Consider the following 13,982-nt stretch of genomic DNA (forward strand, 5'->3'; position numbering starts at 1 on the left):
TATTTCTCATTTTAACAAACAAGTTTCCTGTTGAAGACTCATCTGTTCAGTGTTTCTGAATACCAATACTAATGAGTTCATTACCATTATTAGCAAACACAGTAATGATAACTGCAGAGGATAACTATCAAGAGGAGACTGATATTGTTTAATTACTCTGATCAATAGTTATTTGCTCTGAATCATTTGTTATGTTAAATGCTTCATGCTAATGATTCAATCTATAACTCCTCAGTGGCATTCATGATATAGCATAAAAAGAAAATTACTTGTGAGATGTATAATAATGCTATAAATACTGATACATGGGCAATATTTCAACTTCAACCCTCTCAACTGCTTGGATCACAGCCTATTTCAATACAGTGTATTCAGTATGTGTTCACACCCCTTCATTTTTTTCACAGTTTGTTATTTTTGCAGTGCTAAGATAAAAATGAAATCATTTTTTCCCTCATCAGTTGCCACCCACTACCCATTAATGACAGTGAAAAAATCTTTTTTATAATTGTATTCAAAAGAAAAAAAAAACTAAATATCACGTTGTCATAAGACCCTTTGCTATGATACTTGAAATTTCTTCTCTTTCATTCTACACCTTGATTGGGGTTTCAAAGATGATTGAGAAATAGCAGAGGGCCATTAAGGGGTATATAATGTAGACTGATGAGGGAAAAAGTGGTTTCTTTTTTTTTTAATTTCAGCATAAGGCTGCAGCATAACAAAATGTGAAAATACTGAAGGCGTCTGAAGGCTTTGAGAATGCACTGTCGCCATTATTTCAAAATATAGCCTAACTGACTACAAGTGACGCAGAAGCTCAGTTGCTGATCCACAATACTAACAGCCCCACCACCACCACCACCAACACACACACACACACACACACACACAGCCCAAACATCCTGATCTGAATTTTGCAGCTACAGAAAGGACAGTATGGTTTTCGTGACTTACAGCTTCAAAGAAACTGCTCCCTCTTAGGCAGAGACCACCTCGTGACCCTTTCAACCCCCCTGGGCTCAAGACATGTCATTCAATTTTACCTGAGGAGATTTCGGTTGGTGTAGAATCCACCTATAGCCACTGCTAGATACTTTATATCCTGGGCTGTGGTCATCTAACCCCTCTTCATATTGTTAATTTAATGGAACATTTCCTTCACAGTAATTATGTGTGGTGAGATGGGTGAACACTACAGCAGGTCAGAGTGGCAGAGAATCAGTGGTTTATTATTCATTTTATTTACTCGTTTGTTTTGGCAATCACCCAATTGTGCAGCAATTAAACTCAATTATGACTGTTTGTCACAAAAATGAAATGTTATGCAGTGGGTTAAATGCTAATAACAGAGGTGAGAGTGCTTTAGTGGCATTCACAGGTACCTGCTTGCAAAACAACAAACCACTCATACTGATGTCAGTGCATGGGCAGCATTAGAATTTGGACGTAACCTTTCTACTCAAGAATATAAATGATCAAAATGAGCCCCCTGTGTTTTTATATTGAAAGTGAAATATTCTAAGTTGCTGTTGTTGCATACATGGGTGGTAATTTCCTCCTCGAGGATCCTAACACTAAAAGCTGTCAATAGTTGAGTTCTGCTTGCTTTGAATGGTCGAAACCTGTAATCAGAAACCTGTCTCCAACTGCCCTGTCTGTACTTTCACTGACAAAAAATTAAATAAATAATAAAATAAAAAACCCTATTTGAATGGCAGTTCGTTAATGCAGTTAAAGTGGTCTAAACTGTAGGTAGGATGGCAGCTTAAATTAGAAAATAAAAGTAGAGATGATGGTGTGATGACAAGAAAAGCTTTCCATTAATTTCATGCTTTCTTACTGATCTCAGTTAACGACCTCCTAACTTGAGCATCTATAAAAGCTGTTAAACAAACACAAAGAGTGTATTGTAGCTCAGGTTGACTGATAGAATGTGTTTGATTTGTACTTTTACTTTTTTTTTTTCTAAAATTCAGATCACAGCAAAACATTGGTAAAAACTGATCATCACAAAAAGAGCTATTCCTGTTCAGTGCTGTATGGTGCTGTGTGGGTGGTAAGTATCCAGGTTCATATATCTTCTTTATGGGACTCACAATCATTTCCCAGCAAGACTTTAAATTGTCAGAAATTTAAAAATGAAGGAATCAGCTGTACCACCTACGTCTCCCCTCCCCCCTCTTCTTCTTCTTCTTCTCATACATTTCCTGAGTAAACTTTAACAAAACCTTGACAGACTCAAGCGTGGTTGAGCCCAGGATGAATAAATTAGAATCAACTCTGTCTCCAAAAAAGCAGCTTCTCCTCTCGGTTTTGTTGACATTTGTGTTTCTGTTGTTCATGTACGTGAACTCTTGAGTTACGTAACTCGTCTCTTCCCACTTCCCCGTTGTGTGACATTAAAAAAAGAAACCGGTGCTCTTCTGTCTCACAGGTCAGTGCCATTAAAAGCACCGTGCCCACCTGGCAAACAACAGTTTTGAGAGGAAGCTGGCATGCCACACGTTTGTGCTCGCAGCGTATACAGAGAGCACCCACACATGCTGGAGTGAGTAATCATTCCCTTCCAAGACGTGGTCGTCATTTCTCCGATCACGACAGCAATTGTGCACAGCCTTTAATGCAGCCTTACCCAGACAGGCTCATGATTTTCCTCAAGCCACTCTATGAAATGAGCCGGAGTATGATAAGGCTGATGAATCCTTTCAGCATCTGTTGATATAGCCGGTCATGGTGTTTTGAGGGCCATTTTAGATATTATAATCAAGTCGCATCAGATCCATGTGTTCTAAGCATTGTCTTCAGGCATGTTCATTTAATGCTGCCATGGGCTTTTAATGAGGGGCACACTGTAGAGAAAGGCAAGTAACAATGTGATTTTAATAGGCTCACTATGGTCCACTGGCAAGGGAAAACAGTCATTGCATTAGTTCTCTCAGAGCGCATAATTTAAGTAAGCAAGGGGAGCCTGGATGTTGTCTGCTTGTCGGAGTTCAGTCTTCTAGACGGGCTGTGTCGACGAGATGACATGTCGTCGTTCAATGTAGATAAGGTGTTTGGAATACATTAACCTTTCCCTCATTTGTTTTGTGTGTGTGTGTACCCTTTTTTTTGTTCCACCGTGAAATGAGAGGTCTTTGCTGCCACGGGGCAAATCGGAGCTCACATGGGGCTCACGAGGCGGAGGCATGTGGCACCTGAACATTAGCCTTCAATTGAAATGAGAAAAGATGAGGGGAGAGGAGCGAGGGGTGGGGGTGGGGGGCAGACAAGAGATGGAAGAGAGGATGAGGAGGGGAGGGGGGGTCAGGACAGCAGCGCTCTGTTCGGGATTTAGGTAACAGCTATTTCTTGTCTCCCTTGCTCATTCTATCTTTTTCATTCTCTCGCGCTGCCGTCTCCGGCCGTTAAAGCTCGGTACCTCAGGCACTGCAATTATTGATACGGTAAAGATGAAAGGTCACAACTGTTAGCGGAGGAGAAGGAAGTGACAAAATGAGGAGGGAGGACATTCCAACTTCCTAAAGTGGCCAGGCATAGAGGAGGAAAATAATGTAATAAAAGTCCCGCTTATTGACTATGTAAAACGATGGTTCCTGACCTTTTTCCTTTATTGCTGCCCAAAACTCTAACCACTATTGTGAAAGGTATATTTTTCCCTCTATTGGAGACTTCTAAAGCTGCAGTACCAAAAACAGCAATGTTGTGTTCTTTCAACCAAACCCTCTGAATCAGCGCCAAACCAGTGAAGGTGACCTGTAGCTGACATAAACAACCAATCTGCCCTGGTGGCCAACCACGGTACTACAACAAAAAATCCCAAGTGCAACCCAAAAAGCATTTTCCCCTATAGATGACAGTACCTTATAATAGAGACATTTTAAAAGCATTGGCAGCACTTTTGAACTGACAACCAGATAAATTCTTGGGTTTGTTATGAATTTTTAAACCATAAAGGTTTTATGTTCCTAAAACTTTCCTAGAGCCTACAAAAACAATTTTCATGTGCATGACATAATCCCAGTGGATTGAGCAGGACTGAACAACAGGGCCGGGTAGACAAACACTAATGTGCATGTGTAACAGGCCAAGATGTTCTGTATTTCCATATTGTCAGTTTCTGAGGTCAGAGCATCTGGAACAAGACAAACGGAAACTCATAAGCAAACAAACCAAAAAGTAGCATATTCAACTAAAGACAACCAGACGGGAGAGAGCACACATCCCAAAAAACTATTACAGGTGCTGGATCAACCACAGACAAAAGACAGGCAGCAACAGATATTTATGTTTTTCTCTTTGAAGTGCTTTTATTGAGATGCGACACCAATTGGCTTAAGTGTAGGATCAGATTGATTTTTAATTCTACATATCACAACCATTTCAGTAATGACTTTGTGTATATACAGTGCATTACCTGACCTGCGCTATGATGATTACTTGACAAAGCTGAATGAAGATTTCTGTGAGATGAAGCCATTAAGTTTACACTGAGCAATCAATAGAGAGTTTGGGTCTTTTGTCTGATTTCCACCTTAATACTCTGTTAATAAGATTAATTTTTAAAATATCACAACAGATTAAATACTGACACCATGACACATTGTAGATCAATGAACCTTTTCTATTTCATTGAGAAATTTAGCTTTATTCCAAACAATTTGCATGAAAGCTATTTTGGGCGCGGCCACTAGATGGTATTACAGAGAACGTGTCCTCTGTCCTGTTCCCTGTTGGCTTTAATATCCAGCTCTTAGCTGCTTTGTGAAGAGGCAATATGCGGTATTGTGATGCAAAGTACCGTAATTATGGTCATTATTATGGCCATTTGCTTTTTTGGCATAGGAACGGCGCTCATTAGCCTTTATGACTGAAATATCTTGTGCTGCTGGTCACTGCACTCCATCAGTGACCAGCTGAAAAAGTGCATGAGTATGTGTGTTGGGAGAGGCTGTGATACATTATAGTACATGCATCACATCAGATGTACTTATTTGTATTCTTTTAGCTGCTCCCTCACTCCCCATCGAGTGTTATGCAGCGTCCCCACAGACTCCTGAGAGTTCCCTTTGAGAGCAAAGACACAGGAGACAGACAAGGTGAGAGCGTGAGTGAATGAGGAGATGGGAGGAGGAAAGAATGGATTTGGGCTGTAACTGCCCAGGCAATTGGGTTGAAAAGGGAAGATGAAAGACAGGAACTGCAGGCAGAGAAATAAGCAGAAACACCATCAGAGCATAAGAGACGGCAAATGAGGAAATTGGAGGGAAAGTAAAATTAAGCAGAGAGATGCTGAAGGGGGGAAGAGAAAGGAGAAAGGGAGCTGGGGAGATCTATATGCCAGGGGAAGAGTGCTGTATTTCAGGCCCAGTGCCTTTGTGCCATTTGAATCACTGCAGGTTTCTCATGCCCTAGGCTCTTCTATATAAAGCTCAGACAGCTGCTGGATTTTCCACATTACTTGCCATGGAATTGGATTAATACAATGTCCGTCCATGTTTTCACCGTCATCAGCCGGCATCCGGAGGGACCTGCTCTCACAGGTCGCTGGCCACCTGTCTCCTTCTGCTCATTGTTATGGGGGGGCATTAGCCGGTATGGGAATGTATGGCACACTGCATGCAGAACAGCACATCATTAGGAAACAAGTTTGTCATTCAACTGTGCGTCCTGCCGAAGGCTAAAGGCCAAATGCATAGTAATTATAAATGCACCTCCTGTTGAAACACTGTCACCACAATGCTGCTTTTGTCTACATTGCAGGTTCACTGAATTGTAAGTTGCTTATTTTTGGTAGAATACGTGAAGGTAGCATCAGTGACTGTATGGGTTTTGAACTGATGCTTTGGCTGCAGAGTTTGAATTAATATCACTGAACAAAATCTATACACTGCATGGTTAAGAGTAGGAACGAGAACAAGGTATGTGGACACCCAAACAGCACACCTTTGTGATTGATGAACGTTTCATTCCAAAGCCGTGGGTCATATTATGTGGCTGTAACAGCCTCGACTCCATTGGGATGACTTTGCATAAAATTTTGGAACCTGGCTGCAGGGGTTTGCTCCCATTCAACCACAAGAGCATTAGTGAGATGGCCCAGTGATGGTGCATGATAAGACCTGGCTCGTGGTCGGATTTCCAATTCATCCCAAAGGTGTCGGCTGGGATTGAGGTCAGGGCTCTGTGCAGGCTGGTCGAGTTCTTCCACGTCAAACTCGTAAAACTATTTCTTTCTGTTTTTGTGCACAGGGGCATTGTCATGTCAAAAATAGGAAAAGAGCCTCCCCTGAACTGTTCCATTACAACAGCCCCAGGAAAAAAAAGTTTGTGGAGAGGGTCTCCATTTATTTTTTTTGTGTACTTTTTGGTCATATAGTGTATTTTCTTTTCACATGAAAAATGTGTATTTAGCCACAACTGAAAATGCTCAATAATTAATTCTAAAGCAGACGTAAAAACATCTGGAATCCAGACATGGATACATCTCATTTCAGCTCATAAGCAGTAATTTTTTTTTTTTTTTCTATCACTGGCAAAAGAAGCACTGAGTGATAACCTGTATTACCGCGCTGCTATCATCTATCTTTGCAAGATTTGCAAAGGTCTTTTATCTTGAATCAAACAGTATAAAAGAAGCGGTCCACAAAAAGCCATGATTTTTTCAAGTTATTATGGATCTGGCAAACGTTGAAAGCCTGCCATTTTAACAACCTTCCCTTACTTCCTCCCATTACAAGTTTGATGTATCAAGATTTCTGACCAGGGTCACATTATACAGCTCACATCAAGGCAGCCTCGAGCGTCTGCAACACACCTAAGCTACCGCATTTCCGTCATCTCTTTCCTCGTATGTACTGTCTCGCACCAGCTGGAGTATCTCCAGTGCACTTTTATGAATCGTTTGATGGAAGCACTCCTTATAAAATGCTAACGGGGAATTGGCAGAAACTCATAAACGTCTAATCAGTGAGGGATCTTATCTTTTATGATGACGGCGTTGAGGTGCACACACTGGTACACACAAGACACACATGAATTCACAAGGATGCATACTTTCCCCTTTTCTCTCTCTCTCTCTCTCTCTCTCGCTCACATTCTAGCACTACTTCTTCACTTCTACTAAAAATTCTGGACCACAGGCACGACATCTGCTGAACTCCAGAGAGACCACCAATATCATTTTCACGCTTCCTCTCTGTCCCTCTCGGGGATCGCGAACTGGGGTAGACAGCATATGAAGCAAAGTAAAGCATTATGGCTTTTTTGTCAATCTGGCGGTTTCTGCTGCTTTCACTGTATCCCTGGGTGTTTGCATAGCCTTGAGACATCCTTCAGCCTCGTGGTTTATCAGCTCCAGGAGGTATTTCTTAAAAAAGGGTGTGGGGGGGGGAACTTTGGCACTTCAATTTGCTCCATCTTTTCCTGGGTGCTGGAGTTGTGAAAGCCTGATAGGAAAACATTCTTTACATTCTATAATGGCTTTCTCAGAAGACCCCGGTCGTTGCTTTTGGACAAACAAAATCTCAAATAACCTCAACCCTATCAGTGGCAACCAGATGATCACCACGGAGACCAGCTCTCTCAGCTGAGCTCAACGGGAAAAGATTGGCCACGTGGCTCATATCACTGACAAATGCAGGGTAGAGTTACGGCACATTCTCGTGTGCATGCAGTTGAGCTTTGGGCTTGAACTGTATTAACGCATACAAGTACATCCATCCATCCATGCATTATCTATACTGCTCATCCTTATAGGGTCACGGGGGAGATGGAGCCAATCCCAGCTGACATTGGGCGAGGGCGGGGTACACCGCGGACAGGTCGCCAATCCATCACAGACTGCTGACATACAGAGACAAACAACCAGTCACGCTCACATTCACACCTATAGTGCATGTTTTTGGACCCGGGGAGGACATGCAAACTCCACACAGAAAGGCCCCAGGCCCAGAATATCTTCAGAAATAAATGCAAATGAACCAATTTTGTAGAACCAGAATATTTTAATAAAATGTCCAAAGCTACTAAACAAAAGGAAAAAAATAAATAAACAAAATGCATAATAACATTTGGTTGCAGAAGATCTGGCTATAATGACAACCTCTAAACGCTTCTTGTAGCCATATAGACGCTTCTTGCACCTGTCTGCAGGTAGCTTCTGCCACTCTTTCACTATTATGCATTCAAGCACTTTAAAGTTTGCAGGATTTATTTTGCAATGGCAGATTTCACCTCTCTCCTAATGTTTTCAATGGGATCAGGACTCATTGTTGGATGTGATGTGAGCTTTGGGTCGTTGTCCTGCTGAAACACCCAAGACCTTCGCCTCAAACCGTGTCTTCTGACACTGGGGAACACATGTTTCTCTGATGAAAAAGCCTCAATAATCTTCTGATTTCATCATTCCTTTGACACAGTCAATGCCTCCAGTGCCAGAGGCAGCAAAGCAGCCCCCACAGCACGATAGGACCTCCACCTGATACATGCATTCCCAAAGAGTTTGGTTTCATCTGTCCATAGAGAAGACTGTGGTTTATCTAAAAAAAAAGTTTTTGCAATCATTTGTCTTGTGTTTTTGTGCCTTTCTTTCAACAGTGGTGTCCACCTTGGCCTTCACCCACGGAGCCCTGTTTGGTTTAGTTTGTGGTGTATGCACTGAAACCACAACTCCATTTTGCTCCAGGCCAGCCTGAAGCTGATGTTTTATGTGGTGTGTTTTTCCACAATCCACACCAACCACCTGCCTTCACTCTACATGAAATGTTCCTTGGTATTAATTCAATATTAATATTACAATGATACAAAAGAATAAGAAATAATGTTAATCTTTTCAGACTGTTGCTTCATCATAAATGCACAACTCAGTCGCAACAACAGCAGTGATGTTACAGCTAGCTCTAGCTTACCATTTTGGCCATGTTTTGGATGGTTGTTGAGGGTAAACATATGGAATAATATGTAATATATAAAAAAAGAGGTCATTATAAAAGCAGGTTGATAAATGAGCAGCAGACTATACCGAGAAACCAAACAGTGCAACAGCCTTGGGCGCAGAATGGGTTCGGGTGGGGCTGTGCGGTCCTCTACTACCACCCAATACATTCTCAGTATGTCATTACAAACAAGCCAAAGCATTTTCCGTCTGTATTCATGAGGCTGTGAATATTGTAAAACTGAAACGAAGCTGCTCCAGATTCACAAACAGTTAATCTGGAGGATCAGGTATAGTAGAATTATGGTACCCCACAAAAGCTTGGTAACTTACTAGATCATATTATTGAATGATGATCTATTTTTCCTCAACATTTAAAATCATCAGTTGTACTAGGAACCAATGATGTAGTGAAATAAAAGGAAATTGATTACAAAATATTGCCTTCTTCTTCCCCAAATACATTTTCTCTTCAGATTTCTTGCATGTGTAATTAAAAGCCTGAGACTTGAACACTAGCAGTCACAGCCCTGACACAGATTAGCTCTTTGACATCACATTGCTAGTGCAGTGTCAGTGTCGCAGCCACTGGTCTGTCTATGAGGAAAGGTCAGATAATTATGTGTCGTGTCCTGACCGGTGTCATGTCCTATGCAAATGAAAGTCTTACACAATTAAGATTGTTTCTCTATTCTCTGTTTTGGTAGCCGGGCTGGTGTTGCGTGAGTTTTAGGGCACGTGAGACCCTCCCCACATTTGTAAACACACAGGCACCGCCCACAGGTGAGATGCAGTACACCGTATATATAAAAACTTATATTCATATTTGTATATGTACTGGCGTTTTCAGATTGTGAGTATTAAGTGCCAATCTAACACTACAGCCCAAAAATCTATAACAGAGGTTTTGTAATGTTTCCCTATGAGTTTCTAATTTATTACTCAAGCCCAGTGAAACATGTATGTCTTATTATCTCTCATTGATTAATCTGGTTCATCTTACACTCTGTCAATACAAGTTCAACTTCTCTAGTGCATCATTGATTTAGTCATTACACATTTTATCATTACACAACTGTGGGTGCTCAATACAAAGCAATTTTGAACTCCTGTTGAACAAAAGGCCTACATGAGCGATTTCAGTCATTGACAGATGTTACAACCTTAAACTGCTCAGCTGTTGCTCTAAAAACTAATAACTTCACCTTCAGATTCAAGATCATATTTATTAAACATGTCCAAAGTCCAAAAGAAGCAAATGTTTAGATTATGATATGATTAAACTGCACAAACCCAGTCTATTCATGCCGTGTGCTGGTAAAAGTCTAAAAAAAATAGAAAAAACAACAATGGTTGTTTGTCATTTCTGGTTGAGGGATCCCTGCATCAGTCGATCATTGCTGAACCATGGCAGAACCAATAGTGTTTTTTTTTTTTTTTTTATAAATATGACAAAAGAGGCATTGCTGACTGCCAGTGGATCTGTTGGTTGTTTGGGGATGCTTGCCATGTTCAGTGTCAGTAGGACATCACAAATATCCAGTTTACTCAAACTTTCCCTTGTGCTTGTATATGCTCTATTTACCCGCAGTACGTTTTTCTATTGGGGATGGAAATTATCCCAAATTATTTTGGGTAGATGTCAAGGAGACACAAGGACAGGGCAGCAGCTCCTCACAAGACAAACACGGGGAGCCAAAAACACACACATATCTGTGCAGGCAATTCAATGCCTCTGATCCATCTCACTTACTGGTCTTTTACTGGTGGGACGAAAACCTACATGAACAGAGGGCGAACATGAAACTGTCCACACAGATACAAGAAGTGAACCTTGTTGCTTTGAAATGACAGTGCTAACCACTCAGCCACTATGCCACCTACATACTGGCGGCGAGGATGTGAACGCTTGGCAGAAAATCTGTCACGTTCAGACTGAAAGGGTAAATGTTTTTCAGGCAAGCAGAGCCATCTGGTGTGTGGTGGAGACACCAGCTGGAGGGAGGTAGGAAGACCGGTTCAACGTGAGAAAATGGCAGGAGTGAGAGGGTGAGTGCTCTGAATCAGGTGATGTCTCACGAACGGAGCGAGAGGTCCGCTGATTCACTGCGGTAGTGGATGGCACCTGCTCACTGCCAATGATCTGATCTCCTGTTGGGAGGAGAATGACATCAAACACAAATGTAACTCAACTTGTAGAAATCTGTTTTTTTTCTTCTTTTTTTTTCTTCAGTATGTGTTTCTCTAAGTGCTAGGGCCTCGAGTGTCTGTAATACCATTCATTTTCTTATTAGCCTTTATGATAAAAAGGGATCTATGGAATCTTTTCCTATGGATACTGTTTCTAATTTATATTCTATTCTGTTTTGTATTTTTTCTATTTGTTAAATTCTGCATTTGCCTTTCAAACAAAATTCATTTAAAATACAGTCAAAGGTTTGGACACACTTTCCCATTCAAGTGACTGGGAATTGTGAATCTTACCAGAGCTAACAGAGCTAACATAGCAAATAGCCTAATTAGCATCATAAGATATTGAACAGTAACCTATTGTTCATTCTTAAAAAGGTATTTTCGTTTGCTACTTCTAAGGAAAAGATTTGAGTGTTGATTATAAGACTGAAGACACACTCCATTTTATCTTGAAAAGGTGGATACTACTATACTTATTGACCAACCATGAGGTACACCCAACAATTTAGAGACAAGGATGTTTTACTTTGAAAAGAAGGAAGACCACATACAAGTGAAAAGTTGACTTAATAAACACAGTGAAAGTGTTTTTTCTTCTCCTACCGCAACTCATTCTGGTATGACTAATGTTAGTAAATGTAAGCAAACTTCAGGTGTACATTGTTTCCTTGAAGTTATTGTTTGGGCATTTTATGCCTTTATTTGACAGGACAGTGTAGAGAGACAGGAAATTGAGGGACAGAGAGAAGAGGAATGACATGCAGCAAAGGGTCTGGCCAGTCGGGAGCTGCACCGGGGATTCGCTGCTCAGAGAATATGCGTTCTCGTGGATTGCGACCTAACCACTCGACTACCAGGTTGCCCCAGGTATACATTGTTAAGTAGGTGACATCATTGTGTATTGTTTGAGTATTCTCTGTTTGTGCAATTGTTACATTTTAACATGCTAAACAGCTAAACATTTCAATTATTTACCACAGCAGGACATCACACGTCGCCAGAAGACAAGTTCATTGTTTCCAGCTTCAGCTCAGACAGGTTACCACATGATGACATCTTTAAAGCGACGGTCTCAAAAGACTTTTAGATAAAGATGAATGAAATGAGCCATTTATCTTGTATTTGCCACTTGTGGCCACAGCGGCCACTCTTTGGCGACAGTTACATAATCTCTCTTCAGACGGATTGGAAAAAAAAATAAAAATAAAAATCTCCACTCCAATCCAGCTGCAGTTTAGTAACATCTGTCATGTGTTTCTTTTGAAAACAAAGCGTTAATTGAGGAACATTTTACAGCTCAGACATTGGAAATCAGGACATTACAGTTCACAGACTTCCATTACAACCAATCAGGATTCTAGTTCATTTAGGCTGAATGTGACTAAATGTATTCTATTATTACACACATAGAGAGGATTGCATGGAAGAGTATAACATAATGAGAACTGTTAATAGCATAATGTAGATTGAAAGTGCACTTACATGCTCCGGCAGAATGTAATGCAATCAAAATATGCTGTGCGGCTCTTTTAAGGAGCGGATTTTTTTTTGTGACTAAACATTCATTACAAAATGTTGCTTTACAGTGGTTATCTGATTGTTTTATCATATTTAATACTTCAATGATCCTCTCTGCCTTCCCCTCCCTCCCCCTCTGTTCCTCTCTCGATTTCAATGTGCCGAGCAACAAATCCACAATTATCCTCACAGCAGAGGTCTTGTCAATGTGAAATTGAGATGTGGGGAACTTTACCTCGCCCGGGGCTATCAGCTCATCCAATAAGGAGGCTCCCACACAGATGCATCCACTGGCTTGTTGTTGAGACCAAGTGTTTTGGCAGAAGCTGCCGGGAGCTGCCATTGAAGATTTATCCAGCCAAAAACCCAGGATGCACCCCCACTAGCCCGTACCCATGCCCTCCATCACCGCCACCAGTTGACACATGCTCACCGTGACATCTTCACTGATTGCCTCATTGCCAATGAAGCAGAGGGCTATGACTGATGTGTTGTACTGTGCTGTCTAGCTGGGTGTCTCTGAAACAGAGATGACGTGGGAAACACTGCAGATTTATTTAGTTTTACGGTTCATTGAGTTTATCTGAGGGGTTAAGTTATGCTTTTTCCATTCTTAACGCAACTAATATGCACTTTTCTAAAGACTCATATTCCTTATACTTCAAGCAGTGGTGTGAGCACAACCCAGCAAACTTCTTAACACACTGCCAACCATACTCTGAGAGCAAGCTGGAAGGTGGGGTCAAAGGGCACGAGCGATGCTGGTTGCGAGGTCTTCAATACATAATAGGACATCTATACACTGCAAAGAAACTAGCCAGAGGTAGCAAAGGATCCTGGGAGGGGGGAGGTGAAGATAGCCGTCATTTATCAGCTCTAGCTAACAGCAGCAGTAGCTCGGACACCAATGCATCAATAACCTACATGCGAACAGAGATGCTGAAACCCACATGCACAGTGGTACTAATGAGGTGCAGTAGAAAAGGTCACTCAGCTGAGCTCGGAGTGTGAACTAGGAGCACAACCATGTGGAGGATGCCGGATCCCCAATCGCATGTGATTCACCCCTTTACGATTCCCTCTGTTTTCAATCTGTATGATAAGGAGCTCTAGAGTAAGCACAGTGAATGAGGGATTCTGGCAAGAGATAAAGGGCACCCAGAGTAGAAAACAGCAGGGAAGAAAAGCAGCCAAACTCCTCCAGACAACCGGCTTGGAAGCCGAGGGAATTTTCATCCACCCTGCAAATATTGATTTTTGTCTTTGCTGCTCTTTCCATCAGTGCTTCAAACTAAACCCCGCATTCCCAGCCACCACCACCACCACGTCTCCG

The sequence above is a fragment of the Seriola aureovittata genome, chromosome 10, assembly GCF_021018895.1.
Source record: "Seriola aureovittata isolate HTS-2021-v1 ecotype China chromosome 10, ASM2101889v1, whole genome shotgun sequence".
Lineage (NCBI taxonomy): Eukaryota > Metazoa > Chordata > Actinopteri > Carangiformes > Carangidae > Seriola > Seriola aureovittata.